The 23,405-nt window shown below is 43.8% G+C and overlaps 1 protein-coding gene across 5 annotated transcripts in view; it reads left to right on the top strand.

Annotated features, from left to right (window-relative positions):
- LOC116850823 (insulin-like receptor) overlaps positions 1 to 23,405 on the top strand; it is a 79,597-nt gene that overhangs the window by 6,794 nt on the left and 49,398 nt on the right. For 3 of the 5 annotated variants that reach the window (XM_032829549.1, XM_032829541.1, XM_032829557.1), the window contains exon 2: positions 12,227 to 12,368. The gene's annotated coding sequence lies outside the window, so the exon portion shown is untranslated. Of the gene's footprint in view, positions 1 to 418; positions 2,576 to 12,226; positions 12,369 to 23,405 lie in introns of those variants that run through there. The other 2 variants (XR_004379451.1, XM_032829532.1) reach the window with 1 other exon arrangement.

The raw sequence follows: 23,405 nt of genomic DNA, 5'->3' as shown, positions 1-23,405 counted from the left end.
CCCCCTTCCCTGCTTTCTCGCACATATTATTAGCTCCTATCGGATTTTACACCTATCCATTTATGTATAAATGGTCACAGTTATGCAAGAATTATTCAATCTATACAAAACTCTGATTTTTTAAATTTTTGTCTTACCAATGGACAATCCATTGTAAAATTTGTGATGAGCGTATCTTCAGACTGTTATCAAGAAAATATTCCTTGTAGAAGACAAGCGTTACTTAAAAGAAAGAGCTAAGGTCCCAGTGGTCGAACATACATGTCCCAATGATTGACATATTGGTTTTGTATTTTTCTTTGTTGAAATGCTTTTCAATATACAAAACAATATAATAAATGAAAAGAAATATTTAGTTACTTTGTGATTTTGTTTCATTTATTGATAAGCATCCTAACAAACACAAGTATATTATTAGTAATTCAATTATCGGTACACGTTCAATCACTAGGACGTTTACCTTATTGATTTTTTAACAACAGAATATTTTTCTCTGTGTATACTTTTTAAATCATATATCAAATTATCATCCTCATCTTTTTCAAGATGTGGATTGAATCATCTTTGCATGACTAACGGCTGAATGATGAACAGATACGACAGACTTATCTTTTCTTCCTTTTCTCTCCTTCGGCACGGTATTTAATGGCGATAAGGCTTAATTGCATTTGCCGTCAAGTACCGACGATGGGACGCGCATTATCGTTCATGTATTATCTCTTTCGTGAAAAATGCACAGGCCCATGCTCGATAAAACAGTAATTCACACGGACACGAGTCCCCCATAGTATCACTAAAGGCTTTTCGTAGCGCGCTTCCTCTAACGATCGTTTTACGTTTCCGAATGCCATTAGGGTATTGCCGATAACGTCTTTCGCTGTTTCCTGATACCGTCCATCCATAAAGATGGATCCTCCTTCTCTCTCATAGCGTGATTATATTATCGCAAGGAAAAAACCGTTGTTTACGTAAATAGCATAAATGACTCACGTCACGTTGAATATTTATGGTCCGGAAAAAGGAATATCACCGAGGAAAATATCAGTGCTAGAGTATGCTTTAGGAAATCCAACTTGTTCTCCCGGAGCTTTTTTTCCACGACCAAAGAAGAGGAAGTTTGTTTCAGCCGCGTTACAATTTATCTCTCTTCCGTCGCGTCAACACAATCAGGGAATCACGTGAGACGAATAGTTGTGTTTCCTCTGAGCCGCAAACACACGTGCGTCACGTCGAGCGAGAGACAACGACGTGTAGGATGCAATACGGGAAAATGAGAAACAACGCAGGTCCGCAATCGCTCTCGACCTCGTTGCCGGAGAAGAAATACCGAGTCCGTGCGATACGCGAAATACTTGATATCGTTCAAAGGTTAGCATTTCCATTCCCGCCGCCCTTCCTGTCCGCCCACCCCGTCTTCCATCGTTTACGCGTTCTCTCCTCAGGCCGGCTTCTCGTCGTGAGTACACAAAAAGACAAGCGGGAAGACGAAGGTTGGAGAAGCGACCGGGACTGACGCTGCCTCCGCCGTCTCTTGGCCGAGAGCAGAGTGGTAGCCGCGGCGACGACCGTCGCACTAAAAACACGGAAATATTTTTACGGCGACGACGGCGTCGGAACTTTTGTTCCTGCTACGCTTCTTCTCTCATCGTCGCACTCCTCTTTCTCTCTCTCTCTCTGTCTCTTTCTCTCTCACTCTCGCCCACCAGGCTGCCCTGCCCTTTCGCCGGTTTCTCCCACCTCGCGGTTTCGACCCTCGCGCCGTGCCCCCACCTTCGCCCTCTTCCCTCTCCCGCCGGGAACCACCCCACCACGGGCGTTCGCTCTCTCCCTCATTCCCGTCATATCTCGCGTGCGAGCAGTAGACATGAATCGACGACGGACTCTCGAGCGTGTTTTCGTGCGAATACGCGACTCCAGCGCGCCTTATATCTACGATCTGCGAGAGGAGAGCCTCTTCTGCTCGTAAGGTTAAAAGCGTCGCTTCGCACTGCTGCGCGATCGTTGGCGCCGCCGTCGCCGCCGCCGCCGCCGCCGCCGCCGCCGCCGCCACTGCCGACGCCGTGCTTCTTACATTGTAACGCGACGGCTCGGTTGCCTTCAAGCGGCAGTTGCTTCCCGACGACTCGAACCGACGCTCGCGCTCTCTCAACAGCGGTGTGTGCGTGTGTTCTATTACGTGCGTGTAGTGTAGTGACGATCATCCCAAAGGCGTCAGTCGCGTCGCGCCACGTCGTGTCGATTCACAACAACGTAGCTAGCCGGTCACTCTTTCCCTTCCCCTCGACGGGAAAGCTGAGCGGCCGCTTCGTTCATCCGCTTGGTAGCCGTTGATTTACGCGATAGTAGTGCGCGCCGAACCACGTGCTGTACGGTCCTGAAAGTAATTATTGCCTCTGTGTGTGTGTGTGTATATCTTCGTGTTTACGGGAGACCCGAGTCACGCGCGCATCCACAACAGTAGACCGTGTTAGAGACACGAGCTCTCCGCGAATGTGTTCTACACGGATACACCGCGGGCTTGTCTTTGCCGTGCGGTTCTCGACTACGCTGCGGGACCGGCGAAGTGAGTAGAAAGGTAGGCACATCGGTGGCTTCTTCATCCTCGTGTCCGGTACGTCACACCGGTCTTCGCGGTTTCGACGAAACGTCCCGCTCCGCCACAACCGCGCACGATCCCTTGGCGATATTGTCGAGATTGAGACAACCGTGTTCTGTTTACGATCGCTGCGGCTTGAAATCTCTCCTTTGTTTACCGTACAGACGACACCGTGAAATGTGCGGTGTCTGTGCTGCGCGACGCGCCACGAAATCGCGCGCAACCGCGACTTTTACGTCGCGTGCTTCCTGCACGACGCCATGGAAAGAGATGTGTAAACGCAGAGCTGTAGTTTCAAGTCTGATCCACCCGGTTTACCTTTTCCTCGTAGCTGCGATCGTAGATAGCTGTACGGTTCGATGTTTGTTTCCCGTCGTGTCAACGGTAGCTGATAGATCACCTGGAGCGACTCCCTCGAGCGGTGTTTTGACGAAAATTCAACACTCTACTAAATATATAATGGCAGTCGCTTCTTTGTGGCTTGCGCGTGTTTTAACGATTCGTCGCGAAAGCGACTGCGACATCTTGTCACGTGTGCGGTAGGTAGTGGAATGTGAGGCCAAGGTACAGACAATCTGTGTTCAGTCGCTGTACAACATAACACACATACGCATGGTTTAGACTACGTGAGAGATAAGTTTGTGCAAACATCACGTACGGAGCACGCGAGGATACGAGCTTAGGGACAATACATAGAAATGACACGTACACACGGAGAGGACGTAACATGGTGGATCTACCGCGTAGATTTAATTATATGGTTCACAATGTACAACTGCCGGCGCAAATGAAGAAACTTCGTTTTTATGCGCGGCTAACGCTAACTCAAGGCGACGCCTGCGGAGGTACGGTCTTAATCGTTTGCTTACGTAGCGAATCCGAGCCACGTCGAGCTGTCCACTCGAGAATTTTAGTATCGAGACACGTTGTCAGTGGGAAACGGCCGGAACTCCGTCCTTCTCCGATTTCGATGAGCTCGGGGACACGTTTTGGCGCGGCTCGAAATAAGAGACAGGCAACTACAAGTGTGAGCCGGCGCGCGAAGTTAACGAATTGGAAGATGGAACCTCCCCTCCCCCCGCTGAAATTAGCTCGATAATTTACAGGCATTTCACACTCGCGCGACTCGACTTGTGAGAATTCATAAATTTACATTCGGGATTCTCTCGGAAGTCTCTCTTTTCCTCTAAGTAGGTTGCTTATTGCTTCTTTTAAAGGAGAGAGAGGAGGACGTTTAATAATCTTCAACATCGCGCGGCGCGATGTTTGACCTTTGTAGAATACCGAAGTTACAGAAGACAAGATAATGTACTTTACTGTATAATTATTGAACGAAGTTGAGTAGCGCTCGTTTAGTTTTATTTCTTAATTGAATCTCCAGAGACCACGCAGGAAACTCAGAACTACAAGTTGAAAGAGTGAAGAAATTTTGATTCAACTCAGATTCAAATTACGAAAAGCTGTTAAAAAAATGTCTCTTACATTTTACAGTCTCAATGATATGTTCTGTTGGAAATTCAGTGGATCAGACGGTCTTCCCTCTGAAACTATGCGGACAGCGCAGCACGAACAGCACGCGCAAAAGTAGCCTTATCTCTTATTTCGAACTACTCGCGTAAACATATCCGTGGCGCGAGAAACCGACGAGGGGGGACAGTTCGGGACACAGTTTCTCGCGCGGACGTAATTCGAGGTGAACTCTCCGGGAAAATCCTTCTCTACGGGGAGTTAGCTGCATTTGCGCGTTTCACCGACGGCTGCCCCGACAATTCCGGAACGCGTTTTCCCGGACAGAGAATCCGGGGAAAACGTGTGCAATGTCTGATTATGTATCTTACGAGACACGAAGTGTGTATTGATCTTCGCGCTGCACACGACGAGCTACTTTTCTTGCATTGTGCATAAGTCAATTTGCAGATTTTTAATTAATATAGATGTCGAACGATTTGTATATTTTTCTCTTTTTCCGCCGTGCACGCGCGCGCGCGCGCGCGCGCACACACACACACACACACACACACACACACACACACACACACACACATGCGCGCGCGCGCGCGTTGACTAATGATCTCACGTATTTTGGCATGCTGAAGTACGGAGTTGTTGCTGAAGTCGCGAGTTTGTTATTTAATTGGATAATTTGTTCCGTTTTTTGCGATAATAGCTTACATATTTTACCGTCGTGTGTGTACATTAGTCTTATTAATGTGACGATAACCCGAGTTTATCGTATTTTTCTCGTGTCGTTCTAGTCACACGCCTTTAAAATAGCTATTTTTATAAGGCTGTCGGAATAACGGCCGGCGATTCTTTCCTTTTGCTCCTCTCTCTTTCTCTCTCTCTCATTCGCGGGACACGCAATTACACAGTCGAGGAACAAATCGCGCGGATGTATAAATAACGGTGCGCGTGCGCGCCGGGCGAGATCATTTTCGCGGGTGCAAAGATGACGACGTTGAGATATTCCCATCCAACATTGACACTTCTCTCCACCCGCGTCTCCAACGCGGACGTTGCTCTCTTTCTCTCTAATATTAACGCCGGCCGATCAATAGCAGAAGTTCTAATTGAGTCCGCGGGGGATGGGACTTATCGTCGGAAACTCGCGCGTCCTTTTCGCGCATTAACACCGGCGATTATTCAAACAAGGAAACAACGCTGAAACTCGCGAACTTTCGGCGAGGATGCCGAACAATATTTCCACGGTGTCTTTTGCTTTTAACGGAGATTGGACTACTACTACGGCGGTAGCGACGACAGTTGTCTCGTTTTTCCGCGTTGTATATTTACGCTTTTGTAGCGCGTGGCACGCGCGACCGGCGAAAAATATCTCGCGGGGGATCCATTGAAAAGTCTCCTTCTCTCTTTTTTCCGAGTGTTATACGATTGCTCGAGGACAAAATATGCGTTCCGAAAATCGTCGACGCCGTAAACTCCTCCGGGTAGGTTCCGTTATGAATGAGGCCACGTGACGCACGAAATTCGTCAGTGATCGCGCGGTGTCTTTAACGGCGCGGCGCGCCACTAATAGAACCTCGAAATTGAGTCTACGAAAATGCCTCTTGTCGTGCAATACGGCCGCAGCGGGAATGTATTATCCCTAACGGCGCTTTGTATTCAAATACGCGCGCGTCGAACACGACGAAGCATCGTCGAGCATCGTCGAGCATCGAGAAAGCGAGAGAGAGAGAGAGAAAGAAATGGTGCTAGGCGGCTCCGGCGTCGCAGAGAGCAAGGCTACGATTAATATTTTATTGATACGTATATATAACCCGATCGTGTCTAGAGATCGCGTATGCGCCTTTAAATTTCGCAAGAGGCCTCTCCACCCTGCGCCACGCCCCGGTTACACTTGGCCGGCAACGATATCTCACGAGGAGATGAATATTTGAAGGTGGATGCGCTCGTGCACGCGGGAAGCCGACATGGAAATAGCTTCTGCCGCGAAGTAGCACCATGAGGTAGACCGCGACGCGAAATTCCGTAACAATAGCGCACAACGCGACGGCGAATCTCAGAAGATGCTTATGTTGGCAGGAAATATTGTAGGGCTCTCTGCCTCTCTCTGTCCCTCTCTTTCTCCCTTTCGCAGGATACGCGCCAACCAGTAATACAAATATCCCGTCGCGAGTAGTACTTTGGCGAAGTGGTAGGAATTTCCAAAGTTGGAGTTTACCCGCGCGCACTAGAAGGACGTTGCGACGCCGGAAGTGTCTCTCGTCGCGAAGTGGAATTCTAACGATACGGATACTCGCGTATACGTGCGCCGCATCCGTGAAGCGCGTTTAGTGTCGCATATGCTTGTCTAGCTCCAACTTTCGTCCGCACACTGCGGACACGACGCGGGAATTTGCTCTTACGAAATCGGAAGTGCTGTCAGCTTTTCCTTAATATGACAGTTAAAACGTTGCGACGACAGTTGTTACGATGACACGTCGGGAAAAAGAGAGAAATTTATATTCACATTGCAACTAATTGGAGGGTGATTTCTTAATAAAAATCTCATTAGATCGTAGGAAATCTTCCTTGAATACATGAGAATTATTTGTCGCAAACTTTCCCCAATTATTAAATGTCTCGCGATGATACACGGAGAGAATTTTATTGTAAAGATTACTATAGAAAATCTTCTAATTGATGAACAGATTGGCATTAAGATTCTGCAGTAATTGACTATTTCATTTCACGCTAGTTATATTTCATGGATTGTGAGATGTGCTATTGAAAAATTTGCTACGTTTCTAGCGAAGTTTACTATGTTCAAGATAGATTCTACTAACAATTCTACTAACAACAGCACACTGTTGGAAACACGATAAAATTGAAAAAGTTCACGTGAATAAACACAACTTTAACATTCTCCCCGTATAATGAAAGGATCGTACATATGTACTCGATCGGAGTTGCGAATATTTCTTTCCCATAAAGTCGAGCCAAATAATTTACCGAGTTTCGCTTTTATTGCCTGCTATTTATCTCAGTCCAGCGTGCATTAATGCGGATGTAAAAATCCTTTGATCTCGTCGTAACGACTAACTGCACCGTGTGTTTAAGTAAAGAAGAAAATGACAAAAGGGGCGAAGAGGGAAGGCAGGGAGAAAGAGAGAAGAAAAATGCGCGCATTATGATGCGTCTCTACGCGTGCATCGAAACCAAGGATGCGAATACCTGGAGAAGGTGAAGGCGCGTACACGCCGACGCGCTGTGTGTATGTGTGGTACGTGTGTATATCTCGACAGAGAGTATACGCGGCCGTCGCCATCGACTTTACTCCAGTAGTGCGTAGCGCGACGCGACGCAACGTAAGAGCCACGCACTCCGATCTCGGGCAACGGGAACGGGTCGCGTGCGCGTATGCGTGCCTTTGAAATAACTGGGATTCCATTGCGAAAGTGTGTGCACGCCAACCTGTTCGAAGGTGGGACGGAATAAACGAAGGAACGAACGAACGAACGAAAGGCGCGTGGTGGGTCGCTTATACGAACGCGCGCGCGGGAACCTCTCCTTCTCGCTCTCGTCGTCGTTGTCATCGTCGTCGTCGTCGTGCTTCTATAATTTAACCTTCATCGAAGCGCGCGATTTGTCTGCCTTCCCGCGCGGGCCAGTTTCGCGCGACACCGAACGACCTTACGCACCTCACCCTATCCCTATCGGCACGCCGAGTCGACTCGCGGTTACCACGATCGTCTGTAAAGCCAGAATCACACGATGCACGATTCCTCATGCCTTCCTTTACCGCGCACGCCGGCCACGACAGTTCAGTCGCGCTGGATGAGCGCGCCATCGCGCGGCTGGAAGATCTGTGCGGCGTTCTGTTTCCGATCAGCATGCGTGCAAGAGGCGGCACGAAATCGTGCGTTCCTAGCTTAGTTACGAAAAGCCGGCCCGTGCGTTCGCAGGTACGGCGGTACTTACGAGTTGGCCTCGCGCGAAATCCGATTCGTTTCGCGATCGCGGCAACGGCTCTACCGCGCGTGAAAACCACGTTTTGCCACGTGCAAAATTCACTTTCGCTCGAACGGTGTGTCCGTCTCGTGCCATAATATTGTAACGGGACAAACTCCCGGCGAGCGTGAATATTACATTTGCATCGTGCGTTTGTCGAGAATTTATTCGATAATAATGGGACGTGGCCGAGTGTGCGCGCCTCGTCGCGATATTCAATTTCGCCGGACCTCAAAAGCGACCGCGCGATTGAAAATTAAAAGGATAACGACAAACGGGAAAATTATACGTGTCTCGCTGCTGTCGTTCGGCGGACTTGTCAAAGCGAAGTATGATCACGTTCGTGGTAAAGGCGATACGTGACTTCGCATGTAATCGTTATCTCAAAAAATCTGACTTTTCCGCGGAACATCATAATTCAATTACCGAGCCGCGAAATATGATCACGCTCTGAACGTACGATTTTAAATTTCAACGTCGGATGTATACACGCAGAAAAATAGCTATGTGAACCTGGCACCCGACTTTTGAAAAAATAATTTTTTTCTACGTAAAAAGTTAGCATTTTGTTTGTAGTTGTTTGTAGTAACAATAATTTCGTTTGTAGTTCCATCCATTAAAAATTATAGAAATTTAAAAAAATGAGTAGCACCCCACTTTGAGATATCTCAAATCTGCAAGCGGGTGACGTTTCTAAATCGTTTGTAGTTGTTTGTAGTGATTTTCGTTTCGTTTGTAGTCGAACCGTTCAAAAGTTACAACAATTTAACAAAACGCGGAAGAGCCAACTTTGCCATTTTTTGAGATATCTCAAATCTGCAAGCGGGAAAATTTTTGGGAAGTTTGTAGTTTGCAGTGTTTTCTATTTTGTTCGTACTCAAACCGTTCAATACATAGAGCGGTTTCAAAAACGGTCATGTGCAAATTGTGCCGTTTCTTCAATACTTGCGAAATACGTAATACAACTCCCTTTTAGCATTACCCGGAACTAACGACGAGGATGTTGGGAGTTTATAGTTCCATCTTTTTCATTTTTATTTATTTTTTTTTATTTTTTATTTTTTTTTATTTTTTTATTTTTTATTTTTTTGTTTTTTGCGTTTTATTTTTTATTTTTTTGTTCCAGTATTTTTTCCTTTTTTTATATTCTTATAACTGCACGAAAAGAAAAGAACAGAAAAATTGAACCGAAAAATTAAAATTCACAAAATATTGGCGTTTTTAAGATTGTACATAAAACAATATATGTATTTTTTTTTTCTGCAATGTTTCACGTACAGTAACTAGGTGGGGTTTTTTATCGGTTGCTATATCGTTATATATTTCCCACCGATTATAAATTTTGCGAATATATGCGATATAGTGGCCTATCGTAGAACCTGGGACGTATATTATTGCTCCTACAAGTTTGTACTCTTTTTGTAGCAATTGTATTTCCGTGGGCAATTGTGCTAAAGTAAATTGTTTTTCCGTTTGAGGATAACCAAGGCGTAAAGCTAATTGCTCATTTTCTAGACATTCTATATCGATAAATAAGTGCGGTCCACCAGTGCAAGTTACACTTGTTGTACTTCCACAAGAACTGCACATATGATTTTTCATGTCGCAGCACTGATCAACTGCTTCTTGCAAACCATTTATACCATGTTCATAAAATGGTATTGTACTTACATTTAATATAGAAGTTATATGTTTCTTTTGGAAGCCACAATTATTACACAAGAAAATAAATTCAATAGATGGCACATTATGCATTAGGGTTGCAGATATTATAGACGATACGTTCATAGCGCAGTCTAGAACATTATCCTTCAGACGAACAATGCTGCTTATTATTTGTGCTCTTACGTTGTATGTTTGTTGCGTAACTCCTGTTGAACATACAGTTTGAACTAATTCGAAAGTTGGATTAGCAAATTCAGTTATATGTTTGTTGTAGTTGGGCCAATTGCGATAGCCGCCAATAATACATTGTATTACTGTATCAAAGGGACACGTGTTCCTTATAATTATGTGTCTATTTCCCATCTTAATAGGATGTAAGGAGTTACCATTAATCAATAATGGTGTGGCATATTTAAATTTAGGTCTTTTATGCATATGTTCAATTTCTGGACACGCTGTTAAATATTTCCCCCGTGGTTTTTTTACCTGCTTACGCTTTTTCCATGTTTCTGTTTCATTTAAAAATGAATTTATAAATTTATAAATGGCAAAGTTGGCTCTTCCGCGTTTTGTTAAATTGTTGTAACTTTTGAACGGTTCGACTACAAACGAAACGAAAATCACTACAAACAACTACAAACGATTTAGAAACGTCACCCGCTTGCAGATTTGAGATATCTCAAAGTGGGATGCTACTCATTTTTTTAAATTTCTATAATTTTTAATGGATGGAACTACAAACGAAATTATTGTTACTACAAACAACTACAAACAAAATGCTAACTTTTTACGTAGAAAAAAATTATTTTTTCAAAAGTCGGGTGCCAGGTTCACATAGCTCAGAAAAATATCATTCCACGCTGAGAGAAACGACTAAACAAGACTCAGTTTATTTTCCTTCTTTTGAGCAACTATTATCTTTAGCAAAGAATATTTTCTTGATAAAACAGTCTTCACAGATGTGCTCGTTAGAAATTTTGCAAAAGCTCGTTATATTTAATATAACAAGCTTTTGCAAAATTTCTGACGAGCACATCTGTGAAGACTTGTTTTAATCAAAATTTGTATGTAATTGTAAAGAGAATAAATTATTTTTCCGAATATCTACTCGGAACAATAATTTATTCTCTTTACATTATCAAAAAAACTATAAAAAAGCCATTATCCAACTTTATAGCAATAAACGAACCGAATTTTATTTGTTTTAATATTTTGGATTAAATTTGGATTAAATTTGGAATGAAGAAATTTCATGCTTATGCTGAACTAGATATGTTTACGAATACAGTGGTCTGTTCTTTTCGGCTGCACTGCTGAACTGGTGCAATAAATTAGAGTGAGACAAGTATATTTTTTCTCATTCTAACTTATTGCACCAGTTCAGCAGTGCAGCAGAAAAGAACAGACCACAGAAAACTACAGAAACGAACGAGGAGCAACTCGAATGCAGGGTGTAGTTTTCCGTGCGTCGTGTAGAATCCTCTGGATCAATTTCGACCTGAAAAACTCAAACGGCATTGCAAGATAAGATCCAGTTTCTTTAAATATATGATAGCCGACCCAATTTCCGCACGCGAGCGAAAGAAGTGCGATTTTATCGAATAAATTCCGCTCAATCGCTCTTTGCGCGAATTACATTATCGTGTCGTGATATATCGACTGTAACTGAAATATCATTTAAGCGTAATCAATTTATTTAGCGCCAATTAGCCCAACGGGTCGAGATATATCATCCGTATCGTTCAACGAACTAACAAACGAGCTCTCAGTCGTGCGAACGGCGACGTATCTTCCTAGAAAATACCATTTCAAAAACTACTCGCATCTAGCAAGGCAAACATCAAAGATACCAATCACAAAACAAACTTGTTTGGTAGTTTGCTGTCAAAAGGTTTTCTCACGTGTTACGCATATACCGTAACACGTTCAATGTCGACATATCGCTCATTGATAACTGCCTCAGAGAGGAAATTGAGAAACGCGCGGCGGCGGCAAACCACGGCAAGAAACGAGACGGTGGAGAGGAGAGGAGAGAGGCGGAGGAGGAACCTCTCCGCCGTATATACTACGTCGCAGATCGAACGCGTCGGAAAACGAAAAGCGCTGCCGCCTCGTGTTTCGCAAGCCTGTATTATTAAGCCCGTGGAGTCTACCGCGCAAGCGGTAAACAAATTTCGTTTATTTCCATTCTCTCCTCTCTCTCTCTCTCTCTCTCTCTCTCTTTCTCTCTCTCTCTCTCTTTTTCTCTCTCTCTTTCTCAGAAGCCGCGCGTCGCCGTCTAAACGTCCAGGCAATTAAGGACACGTCATGGCTTGTTCAATAGTAATATTAATATTGCGCGAGCGCGCCTATTACGCAAGACCATAATTGCTCGGAATATTGCGCGATTGAACGTCGCCTGGTAGTCGGTCGTTCGCTTGCTCGTTCCTTTGATCGATCGATCTAATTCGATCGATACCCGATAAGCATTCCGTTTAACTCACTCTCTCACGACCTTATCTCATTTGGTGTGTGCAGTGATTTCGGACTATCGGCATGGCAAGTAATGTGGGACATGCTGGCGGCAGTGCTCTACCAGTAATTGTGTTATCGACGCATCGCCATCGACGTTGGCCTGCAGTACTTTTAGCGGGAACGCTGCGCTGTATCTACGACCCACGTGAGTACTCACGAAATCATTTCCAAGAGCTCCCTTCTGCGAGACCCTTTCGAGAGCAATGGGCCATGTCGGCCCTCTTTGAGGACATGTACCTCGATTATCTCGCTTATTACACGATAGAGGGTCCAGGCATACACACACACGGTTCATGTAGGGTGTTCTGAGGCCATCATTATTTTTGCAAGACTCGGTACGAGTCAGCGAAGGAGGAAAGAAATCGACGACGCGATTAATTCGACCTCACCGTCGTGTCGCTGGTGGCGCGCGAAAAGGAATCGCGCGACGAAGCAACCTTGACCGTGTACAAGGTGTTTCATACACACACACTGAAAGAAAAAATAGTCTAACGAAAATTATAGTTGTTTTTGGCCCCAACTGAATATGGTATTTGTACTCATAAAATTGTGGTAGCATTATATATAAGATTATACAGCAGATTTAATTTAAAAAAATAATTCTCTTGACTATAAGTTATACTAATTATTTATGTGTAATTGTAAGTATAAATAACAAACATTTCTTTTCTCAGTGTACCGAGAAAATTAGAAATATTTATTCGCCATGAGTACTATAATAACTAATATTTACTTGTACACTGAGAAAAATTTACTAAATTTAAAAAAACATTTGTTTGGATAGTACTGTGAAGATATTTGTTTAAATTAAGTAATTATTTTCTAAAATTAAATAAAGAAGTTTTAAATATATAAATTTGTTTCTTTAATTTTAGAAAGTAATTACTTAATTTAAACAAATATCTTTACAGTACTATCCAAACAAACGTTTTTTTAAAATTTAGTTTTTTTTAAATTTTTTGCTCAGTATACTAATATATACTTTACTACTATATTTACTTGTACCAATATATACAGAACTTTACATTGAGAAAGAAATTTCAAGTTAGATACGTTAATACGTTAAGTTATTTAAGTTAAATACGTACTAGTACCCGTAGTGAATAAATATTTTTATATTTCAGATGTTTTTTTCTCTCACAATGTACACGGTTTTGCTTGTGAGCACTTTGATAAGTTTGAAGTTGATTGTCGGAAGTTTCGACACGGTGCACACGAATTTTAACATCTCAAAGCAATCATTGTGAGATGTCTCGACGCTAATTAAATCGTAGAGTTGCGAACGAACTTTGGTGTTGAACGGAACTTTTGGGTATCGCGAAACACCTTGTGCACTTCCTCACGAGACCGAGACTTCCTGCGAGTTTCTGCAGACGAATCGAATATGCGCTCCTCTGCACTGCACGAGATTTCGCTCCGTAACTTCTTGCATCGCGCGTAGGTGTGCTTCATGCATGACGTGCCCCTAATGGCCGTTCCGCAGAATAGTTGAGGCCGATATTCGATTACGGATCGTTGAACGATCGAGTTTTGTATGCAAACATGCCGCGAGCCGAGCTATTTTCGCGTGTTATTTGAAAAGCAAACAATTTGCTTTGCGCGAGCGCTGGCACGATAAAAAATATCACAATATGTGACCCGCCATAGCTTCTGTAACTTAGGCAAAAAAGAGGAAGAGAGCCCAGTTGCGGTTTTACGCGAAACATACGTGCCGTTCCTTCTCTATATTCCACTTTTTTCTCCCCGTTATGAATGAGTCTCCCGTCAATTTTGCACTTGAGTCAATCCACCGGCATTCCCGCAACTTGTGGATCGTCACTCGACATTTGCTGCGAGAACGAATATATCGAAATACGCGAAATTAAGAATATGTTGGCTAAAATTCCTCTGATCAGAGTTAGGACAATACATAGAGAAGAGAATATAGTAACTCGTCCTAATTGTTCCACATTCTGTCCGTCATTTTTAGGAATAACGTCAGTGGAAGTGAGAAAGAAGTTTTAAGACTGAAGTGACCGAGGAGAGATGAAGATCATACAGTCAATACGTCCTCTCTTTCTCTCACTCTTTTGTTTTCCCCATATTGCCCTCTTCTACTGTACTGTGAGACAGAGAAAGCAACTTACTCGGTATATTTATGTCCTTCGGTCTTGGCTTCAGCCGCACTCATATGAATGCGTAGTCTATTTTACAAGTGGAAATGACGAAGCACACTACGGTTTCTCGTTCACTCACTCACTCATTTCCTCTACAAATGGCGGGCGGTGTCCTAACTCTGACTCGAGGGACTCTAAGCCAAGAAAAATACTGATTTCCGGGATAATTTTGTGCGGAAAAGAGAACCGTCTCTCTAATGTGCTCGAGTTCACAAAAAGCAGGGCTTCGAATCTTTCTTCGTCCTGCCGACGTGAGATCGGCTTCAAGAAGGATGACGCATGCAAATACTGTTTCCTCTCTATCCCTATTGTGCAAATGAAACGAGCGACTGGGAAATTGATGATGTAAAACTCGGTACGCCAAGATGGCGTCATAATGACCACCTCCGATGTGCGCCGATGTGTATACTTTGCGAATGTGAGAGTTCGAATTACCAGCGACAGAGTGACCTGTTTATCTGTTTGTCTCCGCATTAGGCGTGTTTACGTTGAATCACTGTAATTTTCCAATTATTTCCCAATCCCTGGGCGTATTCGATCTTTCTCCGCGCCGACCGGAGCGCACCGTCGGTTCGAACGTCGCACCCACCGCTGAATTACCCATCGCGAAAACAAATTAGCGCGTTTAAAGGCGCACGCGCCCGAGACGAGAGATATCCCAGGGGCGCTGATCGCGAGACTGCCCATTATTTGCGCGAAATAAAGAAGAGAGAAAAACCTCGTTGTTTACGACGGGATCCCTCCGATCGGAAAATACCGCGGGACTAAAGTTCTGCAATTCGTTATCCGACTTATTTGTGCGCGTCATATATACGTCACTCATACCTATACGTTTACCTATACTTAACTCTTCCCATACTTACCCATACTTAATTTATTCGACATTCGTTATAAAAGCAACCTGACCTATCCACTTTTATTGACAAAATATATAAAATCAATAAAATTAGATAGATCAGGGGTTCTTTTTATAACGAACATCGGATGGCTTATGTATGGGTAAACGTACAGCTACGAGCAAGTTGGATATACGACGCACAAATTGGAACGGATGTAAGTCGGATAATGGGTAGTATCTGCAGAACTCCGGTGTGTATCTCTGTAAAATTGGCTCGTCGCGCTACCAAGGAAAAAGAATATCGTTTTCTTTTTTTTTTTTTTTATTATCCCGGATTTCCGCCTGAATTTGATATGTCTTGGAACTGCGCGGTTCGACGGTTCACGGGCACGGAATCTGTTTTACGCCATTGTTGTGGGCTGTTGCGTCATGCGGCTACCGAAATCACTTGAGTGATAAGGTACAGTTTGCGCCGTGACTAACGACGAGCGCTCGCGATTCCACGTGAGTGAATTGTGAAGAAATTCGCTGATTGCGGCGGGCCGGGGAGGTGCGATCGATTTGCGGTTTCGCGTTACTGCTGCGCAATTCACGCTCGCGCGCGACTCCATGATACGATTTTGCATTCGCGCTCTTCACGTGCGGGATAAACGCGAATATTCATTACAATCTCATTTAAATTGAGATAGATTAATGCGTGGTAATTAGCGGCGTTTCAATTACGGTGTTTTAATTAACGACAAACGGCGTTCGTCGGTTTGTTGCGAGAGCTGCGGAGCGCTCGAACAGGCGGATTTAAATAAGAAAGTTTAACGAGCTGTCGTCGATTAAGGAACAAGGTTTAGCGCCCCTCGACCGTGTGCTCTCTTTGCGCTCAGAATTAGCGAGTAAGAAAGAGAGAGAAAAAGAATCGGGTTAACAGCCGTTACTTGAAACATACCTCAGGTGAAATACACAGATTTGAATTAAAGCCAGATGTAAATTTTCAGTTGAATCGCGATTCTGCAAATGTAATGTCCCATATATCATGGGTCTCAAGTAAGAAACTCAAATCTAACTATAAATTTATAGCTGAGTATCTCACACGAGGAACAAGTTTCAAGTAATGACTACTGATACAAACCAGAAAAAGAGAGAGAGCAAGACATAAAGTCACAAGTTCGCTAAAACGCGTCTTTTTATCGTCGATGCGCAGCAAAATGCGAATGCAAATTGCTGTCGTTCGCAGAAATGAGCGTGACGAGGAATGAACGGGCGTCGGAAGCGCGAAAAACGCTCGTCGCCGTGAAACAAGGGAAGTGGAATGCGATCGACGTTGCGTAATCGAGATAAGGAGACAGTACACTGCGTGTTGGCGTTTGTGTATGTGCGTGTGTTTCTGCGCTTGGTAAACGTTGCACAGAATTGAGAGAGAGAGAGAGAGAGAGAGAGAGGGGGGGGGGGAGGGAGAGAGAGAGAGAGAGACACGAAGAACATTATTAGCTCGTAGGCGTCGCGCGAATCGCAAGAAGCGGGTAATAATGAGAAGTTTGTGCCTGCGATACCGTGCCTCTCTCGTGCGCGCACACGAACTGCACCGGTGTCGAGTCTGGAAAAGCGGTAAAACCCGAAAACGCGGTGGAAATGGATAAGAATGGGTCGGGGGAGCCGTAGGCGCGTAGACTCTCTCGAGTGAGGAACTTGCGGAATTCCTCGCCACGATGAATAGAAGTCGGCGTGAAGATTAACTGGTCCGTCTGGACGATACGGAAATAGACCGTCCGGAAGGAGATCGCGGCGAAAAATAGATTGACTACAAGTATATATCCGCTGAATACGATTCTGCGCGGAAATACACTGGCATAAATTAGTCCGGCAGTATCGATCCAGCGGACCTAGTCTTATCATTGCGCGACATTGCGCGGGCCACGATGTGGCATGGATAATAAGACTCGCGATTGATTCGACGAAATTTTGATTAGGGCGCTCTCACAACGAGTGACATGACGTATCGCGTTCTGTTCGAGTTTGGAAACTCGAATTTTGCGAAATGCAAGGCGATGAAAAAAATCGCCGGTTTAACAGTTCCGTTCTAATTGATCTGCTTGCACGCAAAAAGCTGAAAAGAGAATCAAAATCGGCCGCCATCTCGGTCGCCGAGCTGAGGCAAATTGCGCAAAATATTTATGAAACAGGACCGTTCGATGTATGTGGTACATGCATGAACGCGTATAAGCGCACGTGAACGAATATAAACAAACATGATTCGCCGACATTTCAAAGAGAAGGACTCGCGTGCTCGAAATTGCACGATTCGGATGGTGAGGAATCGACGTACGGAAAATCCCGTAAAGCGAAATTAATTTGAGGCAAAACGTACACTTTACAAGAGCATGTAAGGGAGATTTATCAAATGATACGCGTAGGGAATATGTTCTAGTTCCTCTTCATATAAATTCTATTCAATTTTAATGTTTTCAGTGATGCAGAGGTAGACTGTCAGTAAGGTCTGTCTTGCTAAGAAACATAGCAAATCTCACTAAAAAAGTAATCAATTTTTTAAGTAGCATATTTCACTGCTAAAACGTGAATATATAGAATGAAAGAATAATTAATTACTGCAAGAAATACCGTGTTCCTCGCTTACAAAGCTTTACTGCAATTCTTACTATAAAATTCCCTGCGTGCAGAAACACGAGTGGAATAGCGATCGCAATAAGGGACTTGCCAAAAGGGACAACACTGTTAGACATTTCGGGATATTTCGAAATGTTCACATTTGAGAAACGACACTTGGCCATTTGGGAAGCGGTGGGATATGAAAAAGACATTATGCGTGGGCCGCTATTGACAAAATGATGAATGTGAGAAAAATAATGGTCCGCAACGTCGCGCTCCGCGTCCGGTTTCGCGTTATTGGCGCGTATATATTGCGGAAAAGTGGAAACTGGTTGGTAACACGGGACACAGACATTCGTAACGTTCACAGCTATTTCGGACGGCGCTTCCCGCGCGCTCGATAATAAATTCACGTTGCAGGACGGCTCTCCCGAACCCGTTTTGCCCGTGCGGTTTGGTTCCGCTCGACGCAGCTGGTGTGGACGCGCCCTTACGCCGCATTTCGCCTCCGTTATCGCGAATAATTTATGATCCAGCTACTTCGCTATCTATAATACCGCGCTCGCGTTTCGACCGCAACAATGACCCGCTTCTTTTGTTGTCTCTCGGCAGTCGCGCGACTAACGTTCCGCACTTTTTCCCCGGGCCTCAGCCGGGAAAAAGCGGCAGGAAAATGCCGGCTGTACGCCATAGCGCTGCACGGTCGCGTAGTTTCGCTCGCCGTATATATTCACCGGGCGATTTTGTCCGTGGGTCGGGATGGATTTTCGCGCGGCTCTCCTCTCACCAAGTCGGCGACAGCTTGATTATTATCGGTCACGTTCGATTTTCGATACTCGCCGCAGTCGGTTTGACATTTTTGACGGGACTGCTGCGGAATATATCGGCTAATTTCAGCGTGGTTTGATTGTTTGCACAGAGTTGGCATGACAACGATTCATCGACGTGAAACGGTGTGCCAGGAACCGCGACGCGGTAAACTTCAGATACGTCGCGAATTCGGTCGAGTTGAAACTTTACTCGAGTTAGCGAATCTGTTAACTGGGCCGGCTGGAAACACATCTCTCTCTCTCTCTCTCCTTCTCGTCTTCCTTCTCTCTCTCTTCTCCTCGAAGTTATTAGATTTTTCACGCCTTCATAAGAGGCGCGACGATTTCTCCGTGATAATTGCACGATATTTTTATTCAGATGGAAAATCGCTTTGCATAACGACATTTCTTAACCCGGATCTCTCTCGCGCCGTGCCTGCGAGAGTCGAACTCGAACGGTCGAGAAGGAGTTTCCCCACTGACATTAACGCGCAAAACACTCCATCACGTGCGCTATATCGCCAGAACTGTCACTCGATCAAGGGAGCGATAGCGGATCAGGCAGTGCTCTCGAAAACACATCGCGTGCGTGATAGTCTGCTGTGTACAGTGGGTTGCAAAACGTTTTAGACACGATAAAGATGTGGCAGCTCATCAAACTGAGAAAATTGAGAAGCATTACTGAGGGACTTATACGCTATAATAATACAACTATCTACTTCAGAATGGTGATTCAAAATAATTGTGCGACACTCATGTTTTTCTCTTAAATAAAAATATCAAAATATTTTTCCTCTTCATCGCTACTTTTTTCTTTCTTTGAAGAATTTTGGAAAGCAAAATACAGAATATATTCAATTTATATTTGCTATAAGCTAAAACATACAATAGTTTAAGTAAATCAAAAAGAAACTTTCAGATTATTCTTAATGCATTATTGGTATAGTTAAAGATAATAAATAACAATTATACATATATATACACACACACAGAGTGGGGATAAAAGGTCGATACCCCTCAATAACTCAGGAAATATAGGTTTTATAGAAAAATATTTCACACAGATGGAAATTGTAGGGTGTAAAGAGATCTATTAATTAATATTATTAGTTTGACCTTGGGTGGGGTTGCTAAGGTCAAAACAAGATCACCTTGAATTTTTTAAGTGGAATCCCCTATTTTTTATTGCATATTCTTGTAGCTTGTCTCGAGAGCTTTCCAAAACACTATAATAACGTATTTTTTCATTAAGTACTTTTTGAATAATAAAACTTGAAAGTTACAGTACTGCCGTACGGAAAAAGGCTTGGTTCAATTAACCAAACATCTGGTCGAATATGAACGATCCAGAAATTCCGATTGAAGTAACCCGAATTCTATTTAAGTTAACAAGATTTTTGGTTAACTTAAATAGAATTCGGGTTACTTCAATCGGAATTTCTGGATCGTTCATATTCGACCAGATATTTGATTAATTCAACCAAACCTTTTTTTCCGTGCGGCACTAACATCACCTAAGGTGTTATACCATACAGAGATTGCTCTGTCGGATTTACATCTCTTTCGTGTATGTGTGTGTGCGCATGCGTGCCTGTGTGGGTGGGTGAGTGTGATGTGGGTGCGAGTGTATGAGTATGAATGTATGTGGGTGTGCGTGCGTACGTGATGCGTACGTGGATACATAGGTGATTGGATGAATGTTTACGATGATAAGGAACAGATAAGAATTGAAGACCGTTACATCACATCTACACATACACAAAAGAGGTGTAAATTCGACCGAGCAATCTCCGCGAGGTACCGCAAGGTACATCACCTTGGGTAATGCCAGTTACTTTCAAGTTTCATTACTCAAAAAGTACTTAATGAAAAAATACGTTATTATAGTGTTTTGGAAAGCTCTCGAGATAAGTTACATATCACATAGAATATGCAATACAAAATAGGGGGTTCCATTTAAAAAATTCAAGGTAACCTCGTCCTGACCTTGGCGACTCCATCCAAGGTCAAACTAATAATATCATTTAATAGATCTCTTTGCACCCTACAATTTCTGTCTGGAACATCTTCCTATAAAACTTATATTTTCTGAGTTACTCGACCTTTTTTCCCTACCCTGTATATATAATACATGAGGCATTTTTGAAATCATAATTACAACGAAAGATTCAAGAAAAATGCAAGTATTTATTCTTATCTACCAACATAAAGGGACAACATTCGCACTTTATGCTGTCAGCTTGGCTCCTGTCAAGATCGATTATTACGCAAGTCGTGAGCAGTGGCTCGAAATTAAGACCGTTTGATGCGCTGCCAACTTCATCAGAGTGATGAAAAATATGTGTGAATCGTTTCGCAAACGAGTATGCCGATGCTTGCGGGGTGATCTCTCGACGTATCGACTAATTCTAACGGCACCCATGCTCTCACGGCGCAAAGTTCACACCGAATTGCCGCATTGCGTCCGATCGTGTTCTGCCGTATCGTTCTGTTTACTGAAGGTTATTACTGTCGTCGTTTGTTCCCGGCACAACCGCAAATGGTCGACCAACCGGTCGGCCTGACGGCCGGTGAAACGCGCGCCGCAAATGTCCCGGCACAATTTCGGAGGCTCGCTTTCGTCTGCCGACACACGTGCGTGCGATATACACGCCATGATATCGCGAATAATTCTCGAGATAATTCGCAGCTCCCGTAAAAATTCTCCCGCACTACGTATCCGACACCTTCTCGACTCAATCCGTATTATTTATTATTTCGCGTTACAAGAAAGAGAAAGAGGGGGAGAAAGATCCCGCGAAAGTTTCCTCTCGGTGGAGGAGCCGAGGAAAAATTTATACCGTAATACATTATGCAGCGAGAGGGCTCGAAACGGGCGAGTGTGAAATATGCGAGCGATGGCATTGTATAAAAATGCATAAATTGTCATCACGCTCGGCGATACAGTCGCAACCGCGCGCTTCGGCTTTAATGTCGGTTTTATTTTGTATTTCGTGTCTCTACGCTCGACGCTCTGTGTGTTCCCGTAGATCTGAAAATAGTACGGTGATTGAGACGGATCACACGCGTTCCCGCGAGGATCCTCCTGCCATAGATCTGCCTCTAAATTTAAATGCGACGAGACGACGTCAGTTTCGATGATTAATCATGGGCGGATTCGTATCGGTTACTTTAAGAGGACACAGAATAAGCCATTTGTTTTTTGACGGCGAAGCACGAAGAGGCGGGGAAGGAAGTGTCGGCAACGTTTACTTTTCGTCAGACACGGTCTCCCTCCATCCGCACACTTGAAAACGCTAATTGCCACGACGACCGAGAAGGAAAACCGCGGTTAGATCACGATCAATTGTTCAACTCGCCACCTTGATCGCACACCAAGTATGAGTACACGTGAAACATTAATACTCCGAATTAAGCTCGTCGGAAATTCATACCGTCGTGACGCACGTGTTTAAAATTAAACTCAGACTTTTAAATTGCAAAAGCTGAGTCGCGGTGACACATTTCAACGCTACGTGAACCTCCTCTCCCTCCCACACGTGCTATGAAAAAAAAAGAAGCTGTAACGGCAAATATACGCCAGCCGAGAAGGAGCGTTCTCACGAATGTTAGAGTTGATTGCAAATTTCCTAAGTAAAAAGAAAAGAAAGAAAAAGAGATGAAGAGGACGCGCGCTTCCTTTTCGCACAGAGTTTGTTAGCAAATTCAACATCCTCCCCGCAATCGAGCTTCGTGTAGCTACTGAAAGCAAATTTTTCGAATTAAATTAGTTCTCCGTCGCGGTTATCTGACATTGAATTTATAAATATGAATGTCTCCAGACCTCCGATAATAAAACGGCGGAGACACTGCGTCTGAGAGACGCGCGCGTTTTCGCTCGTCGTCGTCATGGTTGAAAAGTCGAGAAGAGCATCGGGCCGCAAATAATTCAATAACTTACTTACGATCGGCGCTATTCACGCGTAAAAACTGTCCGTTTTCGGTTGAAATCGAGTTTATTCTTAAAGGTGTGTCCTCTCTCTCTCTCTCTCTCTCTCTCTCTCTCTCTCTCTCTCTCTCTCTCTTTTTCTCTCTTAAAGAGAGAATTTGTTAATTTTTTGCGAGAAAATGTTTCAAGAAAAATAAAGATGAAAATTTAATACATGATTTAAAAAGTACAGATAATGCTGAGGTTCTGCGCAATCGTTCTTCCCTTTAAGGATTTTCATTGACAAGCTTTATCCATTTAAAAAAAATAGGTAAAAAGGATCTAACTAGTATGAAGTAACTTCTCTTTCTTTTAATTTTAGCCCATAATGCTTCGATTTTTTTGTTTTATATAGAAAGACATCTATCAGACTATTCATTGATAACAAAAACTAAAAAAAATCATGATTTTGTGAATTGGATCCATGGTCAATTGAGAATATTAACATGGTAGTGTCGTAAATGTTACTACATTTGGTACATGCAAGTCGAAGCAAGCATCATTATGTTTTTGTTACTCATAGAGTGCTTGTAGAGTATAAAATAAAAGAATAATCGATTTTTGTGCAACGATTCCCTTTGACAGAAGCGTGTGAATGTGATCAGGAGAATAGGAGAACGCGGCGGACGCGCGCGCGCCTCTGACAGTTTGAACTCGATCCAAGTTTAATCATATCTTACAATAACGTACAGCATGTCGCCAGGTTTATCTTATTGTCCGTGCAACTTGAGGCGAGCGCGTACACGCGTACACGCTGCAATAAACTCGCATTATCGCATACACGACACCCTACATGGTAGAGGGAGAGGGGGGG

Source organism: Odontomachus brunneus, unplaced genomic scaffold (assembly GCF_010583005.1).
Source record: "Odontomachus brunneus isolate Ranch 3 - 2012 unplaced genomic scaffold, Obru_v1 Obru_scaffold_006, whole genome shotgun sequence".
Classification (NCBI taxonomy): Eukaryota; Metazoa; Arthropoda; class Insecta; order Hymenoptera; family Formicidae; genus Odontomachus; species Odontomachus brunneus.
Note: the sequence above shows the minus strand (reverse complement) of the source record. Positions and strands in the feature narration are given on the sequence as shown.